The sequence below is a fragment of the Geotrypetes seraphini genome, chromosome 2, assembly GCF_902459505.1.
Source record: "Geotrypetes seraphini chromosome 2, aGeoSer1.1, whole genome shotgun sequence".
Lineage (NCBI taxonomy): Eukaryota > Metazoa > Chordata > Amphibia > Gymnophiona > Dermophiidae > Geotrypetes > Geotrypetes seraphini.
In genome coordinates this window covers 201,436,896-201,460,842 of record NC_047085.1, presented here as the reverse complement: position 1 = coordinate 201,460,842, position 23,947 = coordinate 201,436,896, and positions in this window count along the sequence as shown.

Here is a 23,947-nt window from a genome sequence, read left to right as displayed (position 1 = left end):
TTAGTACATGCTTATTCCTTCCCACCCAAAGTCTGCTCGCGGAACCTGCAGTTGTTTGTTGTCCATGGAGCTGAGAAGCTGTTTCTTCAGTGCCTCTTCAATGTGTCAGACTTCTTCATTTTTTATTGCCTTCCCATCTTTTTCATAGTTTTGTCATAATTCTTTGTTTTTAACATGTTCCTGTATTCCTACCGATTTTGGTTTAATTTTGGCAGCTTTTTCATTTTTGGTCTCTCAATTTTTCTGTTCCTACAAGCAGCAACAACAAGGCTGCAAAAGACATTAAGGGCCAGATTTTATAAATGCTGCCTAAAATATAGGTGCCACTATTGGTGGCATACAGCTTAATTCTAGAAAAGCTAGGTGCACTTTATAGAATCTAGCTTCCACTTTCTGACAGATTCTCTTTTAGTTCTAATAACTTCCTCCACCTCACTCATTAACCATGCCTGCTGCTATTTGGTCTTCCTTCCTCCTTTCCCTAATTCATAGACTATATCTAGTCTGGGAGATGGTATTTTTGAACAACATCCACACCCAATATAAATTTTTGACCTTTGCAGCTGCTCCTCTAAGTTTCTTTTTTACCATTCTCCTCATGTTATCATAACTTCCTTTTTTAAAATTAAATGCTATTGTATTGGATTTTCTGTGTAAATTTATTTCAGGGATTAAATCAAATCAGTGTTATCAAGCAGCCCTAGCACCATTAACTCCCACAACAATTCATGTGTTCCACTAAGAATTAGGTCTAAAATTGATTTGCCTCTTGTCGATTCCTGAACCAGCTGCTCCATAAAGCAGTTCTTAATTTCATCAAGGAATTTATCTCCATAGCTTGCCCTGATATTACATTTACCTAGTCAATATCAGGATAGTTGAAATCACCCATTATTATTATGTTATCCAGTTTGTTAGCCTCCCTAATTTCTAATAATATTTCAACATCTGTCCGTACATCCTGGTCAGGCAGAAGGTAGTGCATTCCTATCACTATCCTTTTCCCCTTTACATATAGAATTTCTACTAGAGAATGACCTTTACTCCTATCATCAATTATATCTTGGGAATGCTTCCTAGACTTGCCAGCCGTTCTTTTTCTAAAGATCTTGAAGCCCTACTTTCTAAATTTATTTGGTGCAACAAACCTCCGCGCATTGCTCTCTCTATGTTAAAACTGTCTAAAGTACAGGGGGGATTGGGTTTTTTGTATTTTTATAAATATTATCTTGCTATGTTCTTGAGATTATGGTACTCTCTGGTCAGTTGATTCTCCTCAGATTTCTGCTTCACCTGCCTGGTATTCTATTGAGGCATATCTAACTTCTCCAATTCCTCTGAAATGTATTCCTATCTCTGCTTCTCTGGTATAATCCTAATATTAAAATTGGTGCTAAGCCAATATGTTGGTCCATATGGAAGGGGAAGAATATTTGGTATATTAATCAACTTATGGACAATAAATCTTTACTTACCTTCCAACAATTACAAACTAAATTTGATCTCCCTTCTACGGAATTCTATAGATGGTTTCAACTACAACACTGTTTAAAGAATTTAAAATGGCCTTTATACACTAATGTCTCTTTAATATCCAAATTTTTGGAGCTCTGTCATGTAGGAATTACTCAAGGTCACATGACTTCACTTTATTATAAATTTTTTATATCATCATCTATAACTACTAGCATGTGTACTAAACGCATTTGGGCCTCTGAATCTACTTGGTCAGGATCTGATGACCAAAGGATAGATTTTTTTAAGTATACTGTACACAACATCCTACATTATCTACTAGTTTAATGCAGTCACTATGGTTTGTTTGTTTTTTCAGTAAAGCATATTGGACTCCTAGCAAGCTACATAGGGCCCATTTAACAAATTCATATGCTGGTATTGTAATGGAAATTTAGGTGACCTTAAGCATATGATTTATGACTGCCCAAATATTCAACCATTTTTGAGATCACTATTTCTTCTCAGTTATCTTTTGATATTGTTCTCTTTCGTTCTTCGGCTTTGCCTGATGTCCTAGACAAATGGCACTCTAAATTACTCGATACTCTTATAGCTCTTACTTTGTAAATGATTCTCTCACACTAGAAGTCAGCTCAATTATTAAACACCTCTTTTTGGTGGGCTACGGTCGTGATGATTAATAAATATGAATGCAAAGCTAATTCCCTTACTAATAGGAGCTTTAAAACTAACAAAATATGGTTTCCAATAACAAGTGTCTCTTCTCATTTTTGAAGTAATTGTTAGATTTCAGCTGGTAACTTTGGGCATAATTTCTTATCCTGTTTTACTTAAGGCTTGTGAGGCTTAATTTACTAAAATGAGTTCTAATCGAATCTTATCTAATCTTCTGGTCTTTACCTAATTGTATGGTTACATATGTATATTTAAAATTGTCTACATAAATGCTTTCAGTCTTCTCTGCATCTAAGCAAAAGAAAGAAAAGAAATAGAAATAGAAATTGTTTTCTACCTTTGTTGTCTGGATTCTGCTTTCCACATCTTCTTGTCATTCTATTCCTTCCATCCACTGTGTGCCTTCTCTCTGCCTCTTCCATATAGCATCTGCTCTGTTACTGTGCCTCTCCCTTCCATCTCTCCATCCACCCCCACCCCCATTGGTCTGGCACCCATCTTCTTCCCTCCGTTCCCCCAATAGTCTGGCATCTCTATCTTCTTCCCTTCCATCTTTCCTTCCCTCCCCCAGGTGATTTTTAGCATCTATCTCTTCCTTTCTTACCCTCAGATCTGGTATCTGTCTCCCCCAATCCAGCATGTGCCCTTTTTACTTTATCCCCTCTTTCCATCCAGTATGTGCTCCCCTCTCTCTATCCTCCCCACTTCCCTTCAGGATCTGTTCCACTCTCCCCCTTCTCTATTTTCCTTCAGCATCTTCTCCCTCTCTCTCCTACCCACTTTCCTTCAGCGTCTTCTCCCCACTCTCTCTTCCCCATTTCCCTTCAGAGTCTGTTCCTCTCACCCTCTCCCCCCTCTCTCTCTCTCTCTACTTCCCTTCAGTGCCTGTCGCATGGTCCAATAACTCCCTCCCTCCCTCCCAATCGTCACGGCCTGGGCATCTCCCTCCCTCCCTCCCTTCCCCTCACCTTTGCTGGTGATTTTCATTGTCTCTGAGTAGCCTTTTTCTTTTTTATATTATTTTCTTTATTTAATTTATAACAGTTTTTAAAAGAAACAACTTCATGCTAATGAATCACAACAACAGTAGCATTTATAGGTATAAACATAAACTAGAACACAATGAAATCCTTCCTTAGACCACTAAAATTGCTTTTGAGAAGGCCAAACAAAATATGAGTAAATTAAACTTTTCATTAAAAGAAAAAGGGAAAAGTGCAATGTAAAGGCATCAACACTGAAAGCACTATCTTCTTTCATTATCAGATGCAACTTAAGCAATTTTCTTCAAGTCCAGAAAGGCCCTTAATTGCTCCGGGGTAAAAATCATATATTTAGCATCTAGATATTTAACTACGCATTTGCTTGGGTAGGCTAATCAAAAGGTAGCCCAAAAGGATCTTGTTTCCTGTATCATTAAGAGAAAAAGTTTCCTTCTTTCCTGGGTTGATTGCATCACATCTTGATAGACCCAGATCCTTTTACCGTAGAATAAATCTTTGGTATGCTGGAATTGAGCCTTTTTCTTAAGTTGTGTGCAGCTGCCTGAAACTTCTCCTCTGACACAACTTCCTTTTTCTGGTTGTGACAGAGGAGAAGTTTCAGGCAGCCGCATGTAACTTGTTTAAAGGCTCATGCTGCTTAGATACAATGAAAATCACCAGCAAAGGTGAGGGGAAGGGAGGGAGGGAGATGTCCGGACCATGGTGATCGGGAGGAAGGAGGGAGGAGGGCTGCTGGATCGCGTTATCATTGAGGGGTGATAAGTATTTTGCACGCGTTCCTTCACTTAAATGTGAGGACAAGGCCATTCATTGCTCCATGGGGCGGTGAATGGCCTTGTCCCCATACCCACGGCAACCATTTTTCCCTCCCCATTTCAGCGGTTACCCTTAGTTGGCCACGTGTAACAGTCACCATGTCATTCTCTAATTTCTACCCATTGGGCCTAGTGGCCTAGAAGTGTGGCCTAGTGGTTAGAGAAGCTGCCTCATGACCTTGAGATTGTGAGTATAATTCTCACTTCAGCTCCTTGTGACGGTGGGCAAGTCACTTAACCTGCCTAAAATGTGTAAGCCACTTTGGTCCATATTCTCAAAAAGGTGCCACTAGCAGCAGCTGCTTAGAAAAGTAGTATCAATTGCATGTCAATCACACAATGGCACCATTTAGAGAATTAGGTTCTACAAATGTAGGCCAGGGTTTTACAGGCCTGCATTTATGGCACCTACTTTTGATGAGAATCATATCACAAAGGTGCCTACTGGTGCCTACTTCAATTTCTGGCCTAATACACGCCTATTTTAGACAGAGGTACTGGTAGACACTTCTATGAACAGGAGTTGGCTGCCATAATTTCTAGGTGCTTACAAAGGCCTACATTTTTATTAAAAATTTTTATTTTAATTGGTTTTAAACAACAAAGTCAATTACTTCATCATTTATCACCAATTAAACCATGTAAGTTAGGCAGTGGTAGGGCGCCTACCACTGCCTAATCTTCAGCGCAGCTTTGAGAATTTGGGCTTTTGATTATAACCACTCACAGAAAAAGCAATACTATACAAGTCCCATCCTTTGATAACTGAATAAGCAATTTGTGAATTTATAATAGATACAAAGTGTTCTGAAGGATTTTTAGTTCTATAGTACATTTTTTCACCTTTCACTGTCTACAAACATAATCCCTCCCCCGTCTCCTATTTTTCTTTGAATAACTATTGATAGTATTCTCAGAAATAGCAGGTTCAGCATATTGCCCCAGCCAATAAATTGCAACAGCAAGGCACAAACAACAAAAAATGTAATTTTCCAATGATTACTTCAAAGGGTGACAAGAAACTTTTAGACTTTGATTAATGTACCTGAAGTCTTCAGCAGCTTACAAAAAGGCGTGTTCTGTGAAATATGTGGTTTACTATGTTCCTGATTTAAAAAACAAAATGTCACTTGCTTTGACTTGTCATGCTTTGAAAACCAAGATACCCTGTACAGCAAAAATGTGCATTAAGAGTTGATATTAAATGACAAGTAATCATGTGCTAAACTGGGGTTTTACACTGGAATGCTAAAAAAATCTTTACCTTACCTTAGAGCGTGCATTATAGTTTTCTTTATCATGGACTGTCTTGGAGTGCTTTTCAGAGCAATTGAAGTTTACTTCTGAAGAGGCGTTTTCTGCATCAAATTGACACTTGATTATTATTATTAATATTATTATATCATAGCAATTGTAAATGTGTATGATAAACAATAAGAAAAAACATTAGTGGTTTATTTTTAAAATGTCAACAAAAAGAGTCCAAATGCCCTGCAAAACGTCTGCAAATGCCAAATTATTAGACCAATTGACTATAAAACAACACAGTCACTGTTTAATACTTATATCACAGTATAAAATCACAAATCGATTTATAAATATACTATATAGTATAAAATATTTCTCATAAGCCGTGGTGATCCGTTTAACATGTAGACATGAGAACCATCCTTTGTAATAAAGTTATATAGTCAATTGGTCTGATAATTTGGCATCTCGCATTATCTCAGCCAAATCTGTTAAAATAATTTTTATATACGTGTATATGGCCATTGAAGATTATCTCCAATGGTTCATTCTCTAAGATTTTATAGGCTCTTGAGTTTGCACAATTATTTTTTTGTGGCTATTATTTTTTGAATAATAGGAAAGTGTTCAACGATTCGAATCTTAGTGAACAAGAATGTATTTTGTTTAATAAATCCGGTATTTCACTGCATGATGAGGTTTGTATTTTGGTTGCTCTTTTAACACGTGTAAGTCTATGCATTTTTTTTAATTCATCCATGCATATATTTATTTATATGTGGAGGGGCATAATTAAAAAAAAATGTCTAAATCCCCTTTGGCCTAAGCCCTAAACACTGTGACCCTGATTCTCCAAAAGTGCGTCCCGATTTTAGGCAGCTGTAGGTGTCCTACAGCTGTCTAATCAGCCAATCAGGATGCACATTTTTTTAAAAAAATGCTCCCCAGGCAGGCCGCCTATATTGAAGGTGAGGCCCGCAAGACACCTAGGCCCTGATTCTGTATAGGACGCCCGGGATTTTGCTGTGACAGGAGGGCTTGGGCTCCCTCCTGCCCCAATCATGTCAGGAGGGGTTGGGAGTTGCCGGGCAGGAAGCCCTGGGCTCCCTCCTGCCCGATCCGATCGGGGGGGTGGATTGCGGCAGGAGAGATTGGCTATCTCTCCTGCCGTGATAGCGATCCCAAGTGCCGCAGTTGGCGGCACTTCGAGATCGTTATCACAGCAGGGAAGATGAGCCATCTCTCCTGTCGCGATGGTTGCAGTGAAGAGTGGGCAGGTTGCCGTGGCCACTGAGCTCATCGCGGCAGTCGCGATCATCTCAGCAGCCCATTTTTCGGCACTATACCTGTTTTGACTTGGTCTAAGTCAAAACGTATAAGTGCCAACTAGGCAACCTGTCAAATGGTTTGGTTATACCTGCTGTACGACTATGCCCACCTCCCGCCCTTTCCCCTCCTCTAAAAATGCTTCTTTTCGCTCTATGTGTTTAGAGGCAGGGGAAAGGCCAGCTTTGGTTATGGGTACTTGGATGATCAGGCTTTTTGATCGTCCAAGTATCCATTTAGGCTACTTTGTAGGCGTGTTTTTTTTTTTTTTTTAATTATGAGCCCCATAGAGGTTTTCTCTCTTCTTTCCCAGTTAGTGACCCCTATGTGCATTTTCAGCCAGATTAGGAAAGCTTTTTACCAGAGAATTAGGGGCTCCTTTTACTAAGCAGCATAAGAGTATTTTACTGTGGGCCAGTGAGGTAAATGCTCCGATATTCATTGAGTTCCTATGAGCGTCTGAGGACTTACCTCATTGGCCCGCGGTAAAATGCTTTTATGCTGCTTAGTAAAACCCAGTGTAAGTTTTACACGGTATGTTACTTTTCTTTTGTATCTATTATTGTTTGCTTTTTTTTTTTTATAAATCTTTATTCATTTTTAAACTTATAATAAGTATGATAACATATCCATACAAATAACCATAAATATATCACTTAATAATCAACAATGATACATATAATATTCTCTTATCTCCCCCCCTCCCCCCCCTTTGCTTTTTATACATTTGTTTACTTTTTTATTGGATTTTGAGAAAATTTACTCGTACAGGCCCATATTCTATAAACAGTGCCTAACTTGGGCACCACTAGGTGCCCTGCCGGCTCCTAAGTCCAAAATGCCATTTAAAAGCAGACTTAAAGGAAATTTCAAGGCGCCTACTGACACCTACAAAAACAGCACCAGAATCACGCCTCTGGAGGTGCTATATGGTAACTAACATTGCTGTAGGCGTGGCTTGTGCCGGAAATGGCATTAGGAGCTGTAAAGTGCCTATATAGGCGTGAATCATGTCAAAGGTAGGCACCGGAGGCATGATTATCTAAACGGTGCCGTCGCATGATTGACCTGCGATTGGTGGCTGCTTTAAAGGTGGCTGCCGAGAATCTGGGTTACAGTATTTATTTTTACATAAACATATATTCATATTTTTATTTATACATTATTGTTATGGTGTAACTAAATATTTTTTTAATCAAGATTGTATTTTATAAGGTCACGTTTGTCATGATGACTTGAGATATTTATTTTATATATGAGTGTTTTATTTATTTATTACCCTGAGGAACAAATGACACTGTGGGATGGTCCATGCCACAAAGATGGACCTTGTTCCTACAATAATGGACCTGGGTGCCACAAACGTGAAATAATGCAGAAGAAAAAAGTGGAACCAGATCCTGGACTCCAGGAGTTAAAAAAAGTGCTAGAGTTTATTAATGTCTTGAACAAATAAAAATCAGAATAAAATGCTAAGATAAAAACACATTAAAAACACAAATAAACATTACTGCATATAGGATGGTCAGACCCATGCTATATGCAGTAACTTTATTTGTGCTTTTAATGTGTTTTTATCTCGGCATTTTATTCTGATTTTTATTTGTTCAAGATATTAATAAACTCTAGCACTTTTTTAACTCCTGGAGTCCAGGATCTGGTTCCACTTTTTTCTTCTGCATTATTTATTTATTCTTCATAGATCTAATGTTGTACCCCTGAGGAAGGCCTTTTATTGGCCGAAACGTGGATCCATGTTGGGATTGAGAAGATTTACCAGGAGAGGAGTCATCTTTTTGACCTTGTTTGTGCATGTTATTTTAAAAAATCTAGCAGAATCCATTAGAGATATTGCATTGGAAAATCATTGGTTTCATGTGGCTTTTCATGTCATTTCCATTGTTATCAAGTTTCAAGTTTATTCATGGCTTGATATACCAACCAAGTGACACAGGAGAATCAAATCCACAAACACAATGTAAGCGTGAAGGAACGGAAGAGTCCAAATAAAAGACTGGTGAACTCCAGATATTTCACAAACGCCCTTCCTTTATTTTTCAATATAACATTGACTCGACATGCGCTTGTTTCGGCCAGACGGCCTGCATCGATTGATATACCGACTATCACATGGACGGTTTACAATATTAAAAATTAGAAAGGTCTAATATAATTTTTGATTTAGGTGAGATAAAATAAAAAGAGGGTAAACAAATTAAGACTGATTAGAAACGAGAGGTTTTGGGGGATAGGAAAGTTTTAATTACAATGATAAATAAAAATAAAAGATAGGGTAGAGGGACTGGGAGTAATAAGAGGGAAACAGGGATATCGCTTCTTAAAAGCTTTTTTTAAAAAAATGTCTCATTGCTTTTATACTTAGGGGCCTTTCTACTAAGCTGTGTTGGTAAATGCACTTAGCATGCCCTACACATGGGACTTTCCAGCATGCCAAGCTTATTCTAGTGGGCTGTAAAACAAGCATTTTTCTATTTGTTGAAATTATGGTCTTGCCCTACTATTAGCATTAGTGTGCAGTCATTTACAAAAATATAATGCAGGCACATTTAACCACTGGTGAATCCAGCAGGCTAGCTGAATAGTACTGCTATACCCATTCTCCGCCCCTGATATACCTCTTCAAAAACCCCACATTCTTAGCAGGCACAAATGGCAAAACTAACAAAATACTTTAGCATGCCCTGTTAGGCCTTTTTTTTTCATACATTCCAAGGACATTAGCACTTAACACTGTTTAGTAAAATGGTCCCTTAGTGTGTGTTTACATAATACATGCTATTTTTACATAAGTAAGAAGTCTATCATAATTGATGACATATTTTTTTTAATAGTTCCATTTTTAAAGCAATATGAAATGATATAGGATGCCGTATGTCACTGATCTAACCCATAGACTATTAAACTCTTCGATGAATGGAAACTCTGGTGTTTGCATTTATTTAATAATTCAATTATCAAAATTAATTATCAAAATTAGTATTAGTAGCCCAGGGGAAAAAAAAGACTTCAAGTTTTAATAGTCTACTGTATGATTGACATATAACAGACTGATCTTACCCATGTCATTCGAAGTGACTGCACATCCCTGGAATTTAATAGGGTATCAAAATCAATCCTATAGTAGGAAATTGTCAGAAGTCTATTCTGATAATTTCCCACTATAGGATTGATTTTGATGGCCTATTAAATTTCCTACACAACGGTGGAGTCGTGAGGGTAAGATGTCAAGTAATCAGCCACGGGTATATGCTTCAAAAGTCACTTTATTGATAAATATGCTACAAAAGCTCATAGGCTCGACACTGGCAGTGTTTCGGCGACTGTGCCTTTATCATGAGTCTGTCTCGCAGGTCTGGCACAGTGCGCACAGACACTCTAGGTAAAGTGCTGGTAAGATGTCTGTAGGAGTAGTAAAAAAATAATGGTGTCCAAAGCTTCGCTTCACTTTGGACACTAGTTTTTTCACTATTCCTCACCAGCGCTTTACCTAGAGTGTCTGTGCATAATGTGCCAGACTTTCGAGACAGACTGTTGATAAAGGCACAGACGCCGAAACGCTGCCAGTGTCGAGTCTATGAGCTTTTGTAGCATATTTATCAATAAAGTGACTTTTGAAGCATATACCCGTGGCTGATTACTTGACATCTTATCATCACGACTCCACCGTTGTGTATGCTTCTCTCGTTGTTGAGGCCCTTCCTTGGCTTCTTCTCCAAACTATTAAATTTCCTACTATAGGATTTGATTTTGATTTTTGCTAAAACAGGGACAAGAAAAACCATTACAAAAACACCCTGACAACTTTCTATTTATGTTCCTATAGAAATGTGAAAACCCATGAAGGAATGTGAATATTAATGCATTAACATGATTTGTATCAATTATTGTTTTGTTTTGTTTTTACAGAGTTCTTGATATTCTGCCTTATGAGGGGACACTCAAAGTATTTCACAATCCAAGTTGAGAAAAGGAAATGAATGTCATCAATTAGAAAAAGGTTAGCAATAAATGATTATGGATGCGTTTATGTAAACCACCTAGGTTTTAAAGAGTTAATAAACATTTTAAATAAATAAATAAATAAATAGAGGCCTGTTCTCTTTTTGGAGAAAGTTCTTTCTGATGCCGAGAATTTGATGGCGTAAGGGGATGATTATTTTAAATATTTGGTTTTGTTTACTTTTTTCTTTTATTTTTCTAATTGATTATGGCTATATTTATGTAAGCCACCTAAGTTTTAGACAGTTAATAAATATTTTAAATAAATAAATAAACAGAGAAAGAAAGGCAGATAAGCCAACTGAGCCATCACTGTGAAGACCATAGATGGTCAGGAAGTAGAGCATGATGGCCCAAAGCTTGCTGGCACTCCTGAATTTCAAGTAGGGAGCAACAAACAAGCAAACAAACATGTAAACTCAAATTGGAAGTAGAAGGCTGAAGGCATACTCAGGTAACACTCATAAGCTGAGCACAGTGAGAATGCTGGATAGTGAAGGATGATGAGGGAAGAAAGATAAGAAGGAACAAGATTTTATATGTTAAAATGAGTACCTTGAACTGGATCCTAAACCAGATAGGGGGTCAATCTGTCAAATTTCTTAAGGATAGACTAGAGATGTTTGAGTGAACTGGAATTAAGGCCAGCATAGAATGGTATTACAATAGTCTAAATGAGATAAAACAGCATGCAAGCATATGAATCAAAGTATTTTTACATAGAGTGGATCTGGCATAAGGCAAAAAGCAAGATTTGGAGACATAACAGAGATGTTATTCAAACCAAAGTTGCTGATCCAGATAGATACCAAAGTAACGGAAGGAGGCGACTAATGATCCAGTTTGCGGTTGTGGCCAAAAACAGAATGCTGGCAATTATTAGGAAAGGGATCATAATTAAGACCAAGAATGTTATAGTGCCTCTTTTTTACTCCATGGTGCAACCTCATCTTATGTATTGCATTCAGTTCTGGTCGCCAAATCTTAAAAAAGATATAACAGAGTTAGAAAAGGTTCAAAGAAGTGTAGATGGAACTCTTCTCGTATGAGGAAGGGCTAAAGAGGTTAGGACCCTTCAGCTTGGAAAAGAGGCAGCTGAGGAAGGGATATGATTGAGGTCTACAAAATCCTGAGTGGTGTAGAATGGGTAAGAGTGAATCGATTTTTCACTCTTTCAAAAAGTACAAAGACCAGGGGATACTCAATGAAATTACATGAAAATACTTTTTAAACAAATAGGAGGAATATTTTTTCACTTAAAGAATAGTTAAACTCTGGAACTCATTGCCAAAGGATATGTCATCTGTAAATTTAATTACCTCATTTGTTTCTCCAATTTCCAGGTCATAGATATGTTAAATAGCACCAGTCCCAATACAGAACCCTGTGGCACTCCACTATTCACCCCCTTCCACTGAGGAAAATTGCCATTTAACCCTACACTCTATTTTCTGTCCAAATAAATCATGCACAACAGAACATTGCCTCCTATCTCATGACTTTTTAATTTTATCACGAGTCTCTCATGAGGATCTTACTCTAAAGCTTTCTGAAAATCTAGACACACCACATCAACCAACTCACCTTTATCCACATGTTTATTCACACCTTCAAAGAAACGAAGCAAATTGATGAGGCAAGACTTCTCTTTGACAAAATGTAAAAGAAGATGCCTACACGTTACTAATGATAGCTTGTTGATATTGTGTATTTTGTACTGCTGGAGCTAGATTCAGTAAATGGTGCCCAAATTTTGGTTCGCACAGTATAGGATTTGGGTGCACATTGTTATAGAATAGTATGTAATAAAATGTTTACCCAATTCTAAACTAGTGCTCAATAGTGCTAGCTAGCGCTCAGTTATTGGCAAGAATAACACATTTTGTATCAGTGCCCAATTTGGGGCATCATGTATAGAATCCAGGGAATTATTGATGTTCTGAGATATGCGTTTAGACCTGGGGTATCAAAGTCCCTGCTCAAGGGCTGCAATCCAGTCGGGTTTTCAAGATTTCCCCAACGAATTTGAAATGAGATCCATTAACATACAATGAAAGCAGTGCATGCAAATAGATCTCATGCATATTCATTGGGGAAATCCTGAAAACCCGACTGGAATGCGGCCCTCGAGGAGGGACTTTGACACCCCTGGTTTAGACAGAGAAAAAGAGCCTGTAATCCACTCCCATTTTTCATTCTGAAGCCAGTATCTGAAGAACAAAAGTTGGTACTTGAATTGTGCTGGGATCTAGCTAGGGCTTCTGAAGGGTTTCTTCACTTTCTCGGGATTGAGAAACACTGGGAAGTAGTTCCATTTGTCCTAAAGGCTTATTCACAATCAAAGACATGCAGACTATTGTAGCACAGAAATGTTCTGAGTTTGCAGTAAATACTACAGTTTCCCTTCCTCATGTAATTATATGATGACACCGTTTCATAGTGTGGTCTCCTGCTTTGCCTAGCTTCCTCTTTCTTTCCACTGCTCCTTTATAACTGGCTTTGCTAGGCTGTGACTCAACAGGCCTGCCTTTTCATCTTGGTCCGCCCATAGATTGCAAAGAAGCAAAGGACAGAGTTTCTAAAGAATTTATCCTGCAGCAAGTTGTATATACTTCTTTTAAGTGTTACTTTTATGAAACACAGAACAATGCATATGAAATGTATGGTACAGCTCTTTTCACACAAAATTTCTTTGCCCAGGACTTCCATCCTTACCCCCTTGACCTGAAAATTTGGAGCATATCCCCATAGGTGACTGAATTACAATGTAAAAGTATGAGAAAATATTTAAAACATGTAGTTTTAAAGTGTATTTGAATCATTATCCCAGAACTAGTGAAGTATTGCATAGTTTAATAATTTATGAGATGCAAATGAAAACAACTTGTCAAAACTTTTTAATGTCTCAGCAAAGTCTGCATTTGAGTGCAACACTTTTTCTGGGTTTTGTTAATGTTTTTGATTTGACAAATTTTAATAGAATATCAAGCAGCATTACAGATGAAGGCTTTTTATTCTAGAAAGAAAAAATTGGAGATAATGCTTGATGTAGGAAATATAGAATAACATATTTAGAAAGCAGAAAAATAATAATGCACATAAAAGTAACATTTGTGAATATTTATGATGCATAGAAAATGTAAGCAAGTCTGTAGGGCAAAATGGAACCATTTTTTTTCTGAAGCACATTAACCATACAGAGGAGTGGGTCAATTCATAAAGTTCTTATGCTCAAACCATAAGGCATAGGACAAATGGATTAAATCATACTTGAAGTGATTAAAGTCCGAGGGGGTCAATCTTCAGTGCTATGAATATCCGGTGCTAATTCAGCTCACGATAGGTGAAAAATTATTTCTTATTTTAGACATTCCCCCAGTGGGATCAATTTTTCTTCTTCCAGTGGAAGAACAATGGATTACTTTTCTACAGAAGTGAGTGCAGAGCTGTTTTATTAAGTAGGGTCAATTTTGAAAGGTATTTTTGCAGGTAAAAAAAGTGATTTAAGGGGAGAAATGTTTATATATACATTTCTGCCCTTAAATCACCTACCATATATACTGAAATTTAAACCGAGGTGACCTTTTTCTCCAAAAAAAGGAGGGTAAGAAGGTTGACTCAAATATAAACAGAGATTAGAAATTAGGGTGATTCTGGTGAGCCAGTCTACAAAGACTATACATCATTGCTGTGGCTAGCTGGGTATCCTAATCGCAAAAAATAGTATAAAATACTACTTATATGAAACAATACACATCAGTATTGTTGAGTCCTTATCATTTAGGACATACTATACGGCCTCAGAAATGGAGCCTACGCACAGCAATGTAATCACAAGCTGAGACAATCCGCGTAGTTGAAATGCTCCTGCTCCAATCATTGGCCACTATATACCTATTTAGAGTGCTACTTTTTAGTTTATTTTAATAAATTTAATATTTAACTCAAGATAAATTACTATAACTGTGATATTTTTCAAAAAAATCTTCTTCAAATACTGTGTGTATTATTCAGATTTGAAAAACTAGACCACAAAAACTTATCTGCTTTGTTTAGTAGTCTTCACTGGCGGAGTCTTTATAATAAAACCTCAATACATGTCCATTTGCCAACGCGGCCAGCGTTTCGCGCGAATTATGTACATCCGCTGCGTCAGGGCCACCGGGACATTAACACATACATCCACAATCAGCTTTGAAGCTGTGACCGAATGCACTGATTGTGGATGTATGTGTTAATGTCCCGGTGGCCCTGACGCAGCGGATGTACATAATTCGCGCGAAACGCTGGCCGCGTTGGCAAATGGACATGTATTGAGGTTTTATTATAAAGACTTCGCCAGTGAAGACTACTAAACAAAGCAGATAAGTTTTTGTGGTCTAGTTTTTCAAATCTGAATAATACACACAGTATTTGAAGAAGATTTTTTTGAAAAATATCACAGTTATAGTAATTTATCTTGAGTTAAATATTAAATTTATTAAAATAAACTAAAAAGTAGCACTCTAAATAGGTATATAGTGGCCAATGATTGGAGCAGGAGCATTTCAACTACGCGGATTGTCTCAGCTTGTGATTACATTGCTGTGCGTAGGCTCCATTTCTGAGGCCGTATAGTATGTCCTAAATGATAAGGACTCAACAATACTGATGTGTATTGTTTCATATAAGTAGTATTTTATACTATTTTTTGCGATTGTGATATATACTGCTGGGTTATATGACTTTAGCTGGGTATCCTGTAATAAATGTATCCTTCCTATGCATTTTAACAACACATGTTAAAATTATCAAGCTACTAAAAACTTCTGCATCTAAATAGTCTCAGAGATGGCAATTAGAGCTGAAAGTTCATCAACAATGGGAAAATTGATATTTTTTAAAGCCAGAATTTCTAAAGGACAAAAAAAAAAAAAAAAAAGAATCAAGTGGCAGCCTTGCAGAATGTAAACTGACATATGGGTGTGGTAAGTGGTACTAATAGAGATGTTTATAAATCTAATGAGAGTTTTACTGAAAACATCACCTAGGACAGGGCTCGGCAACCCATGACTTGCAAGCCACATGCAACTCTTTGACCATGTGGCTGTGGGTCTACTCAGAACAATAGGACGAATATCAGGAAGTTCTGCTTCACGCAACAAGTGGTGGACACCTGGAATGCTCTCCCAGAGGAGGTTATTGCAGAATCCACCGTTCTAGGATTTAAAAGCAAACTAGATGCACATCTTACGGGACGCATAGAGGGATATGGATGACTAAAATTACGCCAGGTGTACACCTGGCTGGGCCTCCGCATGTGCGGATCGCCAGACTTGATGGACCGAAGGTCTGATCTGGAGATAGCAGTTCTTATGTTCTTAGAACCATGCCCATTCGGCACTGAATATCCAGGCATAACACCGGTAGCAGCCCCAAAATGCTGATCATCGGTTGAATATTTACCCTAAGGTTTAAAAAACTCTGCTCTGTAATTTACTGGTAGCCAACAATGTTCATTCCAATCTGTGTGGAAGTCCTCCAACCATATTGCTGCCAGTGGAATTGAGTTTTCAGTCGCTAGGGATAGGCAAAACCTCAGGAGTCTTGCAGAGCTATTGAAAATGTGATGTTGAAACCACACCTTCACTGGCAGGAATACAAGTGAAGGGTCCCTTGAGAGTGAGTTACTGTAGACCAGTCGTGATGTCAGTACCACTGTGGTCAAGCTTGTCTTTTTGATATATGGAGGAATATTTCATGGTTGCCAAACAATAGTTTTAAAAGTTTGCATCAATATGCAGGATCAAAGTACCATATATACTCAAATATAAACCAATGTTTGGGTCCAAAAATGTGGTTATCAGTTTATATTTGAGTCCCTCCCTCCAATGACTGGCATGCTGCTGTCCCCTCTCCCCTCCCTTCTAACAATTGGTGCGCTGCTACCCCTCAGCCCCCTCAAATGGCATTTCACTTATCCGCATGCTTCTCTCCCTTCTTCCACAACCCCTCCCCCAAGATGAGTGAACATAAGAATTGCTGCTGCTGGGTCAGACCAGCGGTCCATCGCGCCCGACAGTCCGTTCACGCGGTGGCCCCCAAGTCAAAGACCAGTGCCCTAACCGAGACCAGCCTCATCTGCATACATTCCGGTTCAGTAGAAACTTGTCTAGCCTTGTCTTGAATCCTTAGAGGGTGTTTTCCCCTATAACAAACTCCAGAAGAGCATTCCAGTTCTCCACTACTCTCTGGGTGAAGAAGAACTTCCTTAAGTTTGTACAGAATCTATCCCTTTTAACTTTAGAAAGTGCCCTCTTGTTCTCTACCTTGGAGAGGGTGAACAACCTGTCTTTATCTACTAAGTCTATTCCCTGTCATTTACCAGCCCCTCCCCCCCTCAAATGCTGACCGACATTACAGTTACTTGCGCAGACAAGCTGCCAGCGTTCTTCCCTGTTGGGGTGGTGTAGGGCCTTGAACTTCTGTGCATGCTCAAAGTCTTCCTGCTCTCGCACTCTCCGGGAATCTCAGAGCCAGCGGTAGCCGGCACGCCTTGAGCATGCACAGAAGTGGTAAATCTAGCAGTATCTCTAAATCCTGGAATTTCAGGGGGGAATTCATACTTCCCAGATTATATTTTGAAGTCAGGCACCTGTTCACTTGTGTTAGAAATTCACAGAATCTCTGTTTTATTTGGTTTCAGGCAGAGTTTGTTGTTTTTTGCTCTTTTCTGAGTTGCTGTTAGACAGGTTGTCAGTTTACTCAAAGTTGTGTCTAGGTCTGACTCAATCAGCGGCATAGATATAGAATTTTATATCCATTAACTGAAGCAACACAGCTAAAGGCTTAAGGTAGATATTAAATAAAAGAGGTGACAACAGGGATCCCTGTGTTATCACTCAGTTCAGTGCCCAAGGTAATGATGCGCTATTGCTGAACAAATAGGATTTTAACCACCAATACCTCTTTCTGCCAGCAGTGTAAGCATGATATTATGATCCACAGTGAAGAAAACTGATGAGCAATTCAGAAACACTAGTATTGCAGCAAATCCCCTGTCACCCGTTTCTGTGGAGATCATCATGAAGGGATACAAGATCTGTTTCCATTCCAATATCAGGTTTGAAGCCAGACTGATTTGGGTCTAGATCAGGGGTAGGCAATTCCAGCCTTTGAGAGCCACAGGCGGTCAGGTTTTCAGGATAGCCACAATGAATATGTATGAGATGGATTTGCATGCACTGCCTCCTTGAGATGCAAATCTGTTTCATGCATATTTATTGTGGCTATCCTGAAAACCTGACCTGCGTGTGGCTCTCCAGGACCAGAATTGCCTACCCCTGATCTAGACCCATATCAATCTGGCTTCAAACCTGATTTTGGAATGGAAAACAGATCTTGTATCCCTTCATGATGATCTCACAGAAACGGGTGACAGGGGATTTGCCGCAATACTAGTGTTTCTGAATTGCTCATCAGTTTTCTTCACTGTGGATCATAATATCATGCTTACACTGCTGGCAGAAAGAGGTACTAACATAGTAACATAGTAGATGACGGCAGATAAAGACCTGAATGGTCCATCCAGTCTGCCCACCCTGATTCAATTAAAATTTTTTTCTTCTTAGCTATTTCTGGGCAAGAATCCAAAGCTCTATCCGGTACTGTGCTTGGGTTCCAACTGCCAAAATCTCCATTAAAACTTACTCCAGCCCATCTACACCTTCCCAGCCATTGAAGCCTTCCCCAGCCCCATCCTCCACCAAACGGCCATATACATATACAGACACAGACCAAACGGCCATATACATAAACATTTCTGCCCAGTACTGGCTTTAGTTCAATATTTAATATTATTTTCTGATTCTAAATCCTCTGTGTTCATCCCATGCTTCTTTGAAACTCAGTCACAGTTTTACCTCTCCACCACCTAAAACTGTGTACTGGTAATATGCATGAGATAGATTTGCATCTCAAGGAAAGTAGTGCATGCAAATCCATCTAATGCATATTCCTTGTGGATATCCTGAAAGCCAGACCTCCCTTTGGCCCTCAAGGACCGGAATTGTCTACCCCTGGTGTAGATGATTTCTTCATTTAGCCAGTCATTGAATTGAATTCCTGTTTTGCCAGAAAGAGATGTTAGAAAGTGGTCAGTAGTATTTTGAGTTTCTCCTGGTCAAAGGAGCTTGTTTTCAGTAGTGGGCACATCACAGTCCTTTATAGTGTCTTTGGCAGCTGACCTTCCACAAGAGAAGAGTTAACTATTTTGGTGGCCCCTTCAATGAGGCCTTTGTTTGCTAGCTGTACTATCTTTGCTGGGCTGGGGTTAAGAGGTCAGGATGTTGGCCATAGGCCTTTCAAGATTTTTTTTTTTTTTTAAGTCTCCTCTATTACCTGTTGAATTAGTCCCAGATGTCTATGAGACTTGTATGTTTTAAAGATTATGTATGTTGAATTGTGAGCCGCTTTGGCTAAAAGCGGAATACAAATGTTTTAAATAAACAAATAAATAAAATAGACATTTGGGGTGGGGGAGGGGGAAGGTTGCTGGTGGAATGGAACTCCCTATAGTTCCTGATGGAGACCCTTTAGTTTTGTTGACAAAGTATGTGTCAAAATCAGTGCTGTTTAGTTGTGACTGGACAGGCTGATTCTGTTGTGGGGGTTCCAGTTGACTGTCTACTATTTTGACTAGTTGCTTAGTGGAATCTGCAGTCTGTTCAGAGTGCTGAGAAAAATACTGTGTTTTTTTTTATTGTTTGGGGGGGGGGGGGGGTTGGCTACTGTTAAGACCTAAGAGTACATTGCCATGTCTTTCCTACAGTTGGGTTTGTCTTTATCATAGTGAAACTTCCACCATTTTATTTCAAGTGTATGCCATTTAAGATCCCTGTTTGACTTCCTTTTCCTGGACTGTTTTATTAGGCCATCATGAACCCTCCAAATCTGTAAAGTTGTGCACCCAACCTTATGATTAGTGTGCAAACTTGCACGCAAAATGCAAAGAGGAGGGTCAGTTACATACATAACTTAACCAGCTAACAAGCTGCTAATTGTGTTCACAACCATTTATTGGCTAGAATTGGTGCTAATTGGCGGTAGTCAGCATTGTGTGGCAACCGCTTGCCCCAGTCAATATTCTATAACCACAGGGTGCAAATTCCAGACTGTGCTTGTTGCCGTGGGTGTGCCAGGGGACTTATACATGCACGTTACAGAATGCTTTCAGATAAGAACATAAAAATTGCCGCTGCTGGGTCAAACCAGTGGTCCATCGTGCCCAACAGTCTGCTCATGCAACGGCCCTTAGGTCAAAGACCTAACTGACACTAGCCCTACTAGCGTACGCTCTTGTTCACCAGGAACTTGTCTAACTTTGTCTTGAATCCCTGGAGGATGTTTTCTCCTATGAACAGACTCCGGAAAGAGCGTTCCAGTTTTCTACCACTCTCGGCTGAAGAAGAACTTCTTACGTTTGTACTGAATCTATCCCCTTTTCAACTTTAGAGAGTGCCTCTCTCGTTCTCTCTAAATTTAAGTGTGAGCATTTACACCAGCTATTTGGCTGGTGTAAGAGCTTCTACTTAGGGCTCCTTTTACGAAGGCGCGCTAGCGGCTTTAGCGCAGTACCTTTATAGCACGCGCTAACCCCCGCGCTAGTCGAAAAACTACCGCCTGCTCAAGAGGAGGTGGTAGCGGCTAGCGCAGCTGGCAAATTAGTGCACGCTATTACGTGCGTTAAACTGCTAACCGCGGCTTCGTTAAAAGGAGCCCTTAAAGTTAGGACATGTTAGCATTCTATAATATCTGCTTTTGTGTCACAGCTTTCGGTTTTTGAGTGAGCCATCAAGTAGCAGCAATTTTGAACAAAGTAAGCCTAGTGGGGTATACATTAACTCCTGCATTAAACCTCACACAGCCAGCTCGAACTTAATTTCACCTGTGTTAACCCTAAAACCCTTTGGTGAATAGGACTGTGAATTAGGTTCTCATCTTTTTGAATACTGTACCTTAGTATGTTAAGTTCAGTGTCTGTGAAATGGCCTTAACATGGATACTAATGTTTATTGAGTAGGATCCAAAACATTTTAGTCTAATTCAAGAAAATCAATAGTAGAGGAGTAATCTCAAGAAAATAAAACATTTATTTTCTGGTTTCTAGCCCTGAGAGCATGGGTGTCAAAGTCTCTCCTGGAGGGCCGCAATCCAGTCGGGTTTTCAGGATTTCCCCAATGAATATGCATGAGATCTATTGGCATATAATGAAAGCAGTGCATGGAAATAGATTTCATGCATATTCATTAATCCTGAAAAACCCGACTGGATTGGCGGGCTTTCCAGGAGGGACTTTGACACCCCTGCACTAAACCAAGGATTCCCTAATCTTTCCTGAGGCAGCTATTTCCACAAAGGGAGATGGCATAGGGATCGCTCCTGCTCCAGTTTGTCACAGATCACTAGGGCTGTAAAGCAGGTCATGGAGGGGGGTGGGTCGGGGCTCAGCAAGAGGAGAAGGAAAGAGGGCAGAAGAGAGGATGGATGTGAGGGAGCATCCGGTTCAAAGAAGCAGCAACAGCGGCAGTGGTAGAAGAGAAACAGTATAGAAGAGGGGAAAGAATGGAAAGGGATGCCAGGCACCACGAAGAGGGAGGATAGGCGTAGGCCTTAATATAAACTGAGAAAAAGAAACACAGTATTTCATTCATATTCATTACAGATATCCTGGAAACCCAGGGCAGATTTGGGAAATACTGTGCCTGACTATACTTGATTTTTTGCCTACAACATACGGTAATGCAGAAAAGGACTACATATGCAGAAATAAATACAAAATATTCTTACTTAAAGGAAATATGTTAGCCTTGTATTTCGCTGTACACCTTTCATCACCCATAGGTGCCAGGTCTGTGGATGTTTCAGCATCCCCCATAGTAAACATAGAAACATGATGGCAGATAAAGGCCAAATGGCCCATCCAGTCTGCCCATCCACAATAACCGTTATCTCATCCCTCTCTCTAAGAGATCCCACGTGTCTATTCCACGCTTTGTTGAATTCAGATAGTCTTTGTCTCCACCACCTCTTCCAGGAGACTGTTCCATGCATCTACCACCCCGTCTGTCTACTGGAAAGTACTTAATGTTGGGTTTATCACCTCTATGTAATTTTGAAAAGATGACTTTTAATGCCAGCACCCATGCCATTTTTTTTTTTTCTAAAAGGTAGTATCTTAAAGCAAAAGAATACATTATCCGATCTCTCCCTCCTCCCCTCCACACACAATTTGCTAAATAAGGCAACACAGCTTATCCTAAACTGCTGTAACAATGAGAAGTTACTCAAATTAAAGTTCAACATAATTTGTACAAGCCCTGTATATAAAAATGGAAAATAACCCTACAAATGTTTGCAATTAGACAGGATGAAAATCTAAAAAGAAATTAAAATTTACTTCTAATACATCCCCCCGTTCTCTCCTCCAAGAAAATTACCACTGAAGTTGGTTTTTTTTCTGTAATTTAAATGTTAAGCTGCCAGATGTGTGTCTCATGCTTGAAGAGTTGAAGCTTTGCATTATTTAGCATATTAAGATTCACAGAATTTAAAAAAAAAGGACTCCTTTGTTGCCTGGAGGTTCTAATTAAGTAAACCTTACCCTGAAACATGTAAAACTTACAATACAAGAGAATATTTTTTCCTACAGACAGGCAGGATGATATAATAAATATGGAGAAATACAAAAATGATATAATTTTCTATTGCTTCAGGAACGAAACCTGGTTTTTTTAATAGAATTTATAATAGAATACAAGAATCAAAAAATATGCAAAAGCTCACAATTACTTCTTAGTCATTGCAGATATTTATTCTAGGTTTTTATCAAGATGGTGTTCTATTATAAATTATACCACACGTTTTTTATTTTACTCAGTTATGGCTCATTAAGAAAAATCACAAATTATGGTACATCGTCTTCAATGGATTGTAGTTTTTTTTATTTTATTTATGCTCAAGCACTGATTTATTTATTCAATTTTTAGCCCATCCTCCCCAAGAAGCTCAAAATGGGTTATAAATCAGGTACTCAAGCATTTTCCCTATCTGTCCCGGTGGGCTCATAGTCTATCTAATGTATGTGGAGCATGGAAGATTAAGTGACTTGCCCAGGGTCACAAGGAACAGCGCGGGGTTTGAACCCACACCCTCAGGGTACAGCGCTAACTACTACGCCACATTATCCTTGCTTTAGGAACAGCCTGAATAACAAAATAATTGATCTGGCTAACCTGAGAACTCTGACCATGAAACCTGGGTTGTTGTTTTTTTAAAAAAGAAATTTAATAGAATTTAAAAAATAAAAAAAATTATGCAAAAGCTCACAATTACCGGTACTTCTTAGTCATCGCAAGATTTTTTTTTCTAGGTTTCTATCAATATGATGTTGTATTATAAATTACACCACAGGTTTTTTATTTTACTCGGTTATGGCTCATTAAGAAAAATTATAAATAATAGTGCATTGTCTTCAGTGAACTGTAATTTCTTTTTAAAAATTTTTTATTTATGCTCAAGCACTGATAGGTTGCTTTATGAACAGTCTGAATAACAAAATAACTGATCTGGCTAACCTGAGAACTCTGATCAGGCAGGCTTTTCTTTAACACACAGCATTCATAAATCACATTTTGAAGCATGGTTATTTTTTGCCATTTTAGAAAAATGTCAAAGGTGTCAGCTTTGTCCAACTATACAGCTTAACAGCAACAGTATTAGTAAATGGACTCAAACTACAGAAATCTGACAGCTGCCGCCACCTGATATAGCTCATATCAAGTAACAACGAACAGCAACATCACAAAAACATAGGTCAAATCACTGTCAGCGATAAGTGCATAGTATTATTCTAGGATCATTCATTAATTATATTCACATCCTGCCTTTCTCCAAACTCTAAGCGGACAGCAATCAACACAAATATTAAAAGGACAAACAAAACACTGAAGTCATTTAAAACAATTCATAACCTGTAAACGTCAAGAATCACGGGGGCTAGACTTTAGAAGAATTTAAGAAGAATCGCTAGCTCTAAAGCCAGACTAAATACATTTTTATTATTCCCCCTCCCCAAATTCTCATCAAATCCCCTGCTGAATGTAATTCTGCAGGAAGTGCAATCCAGGCTTGTGTTCCAGCCACAAAGACTTCATATGATTGTGTCCATGTCTTATGATCTAATTGTAAAGATGGACAATTCAACCACTGGTGTTTATTCAAATGCAATAATCAGGAAGGTCTATACCAATGGAACAATACAGTAACCCTCCCTTTTCCAAAACCACACAAGAGGTTACAAAACTGCAGAAGAGGATTTTAGTGTCGGCGGGCATGCTGAAT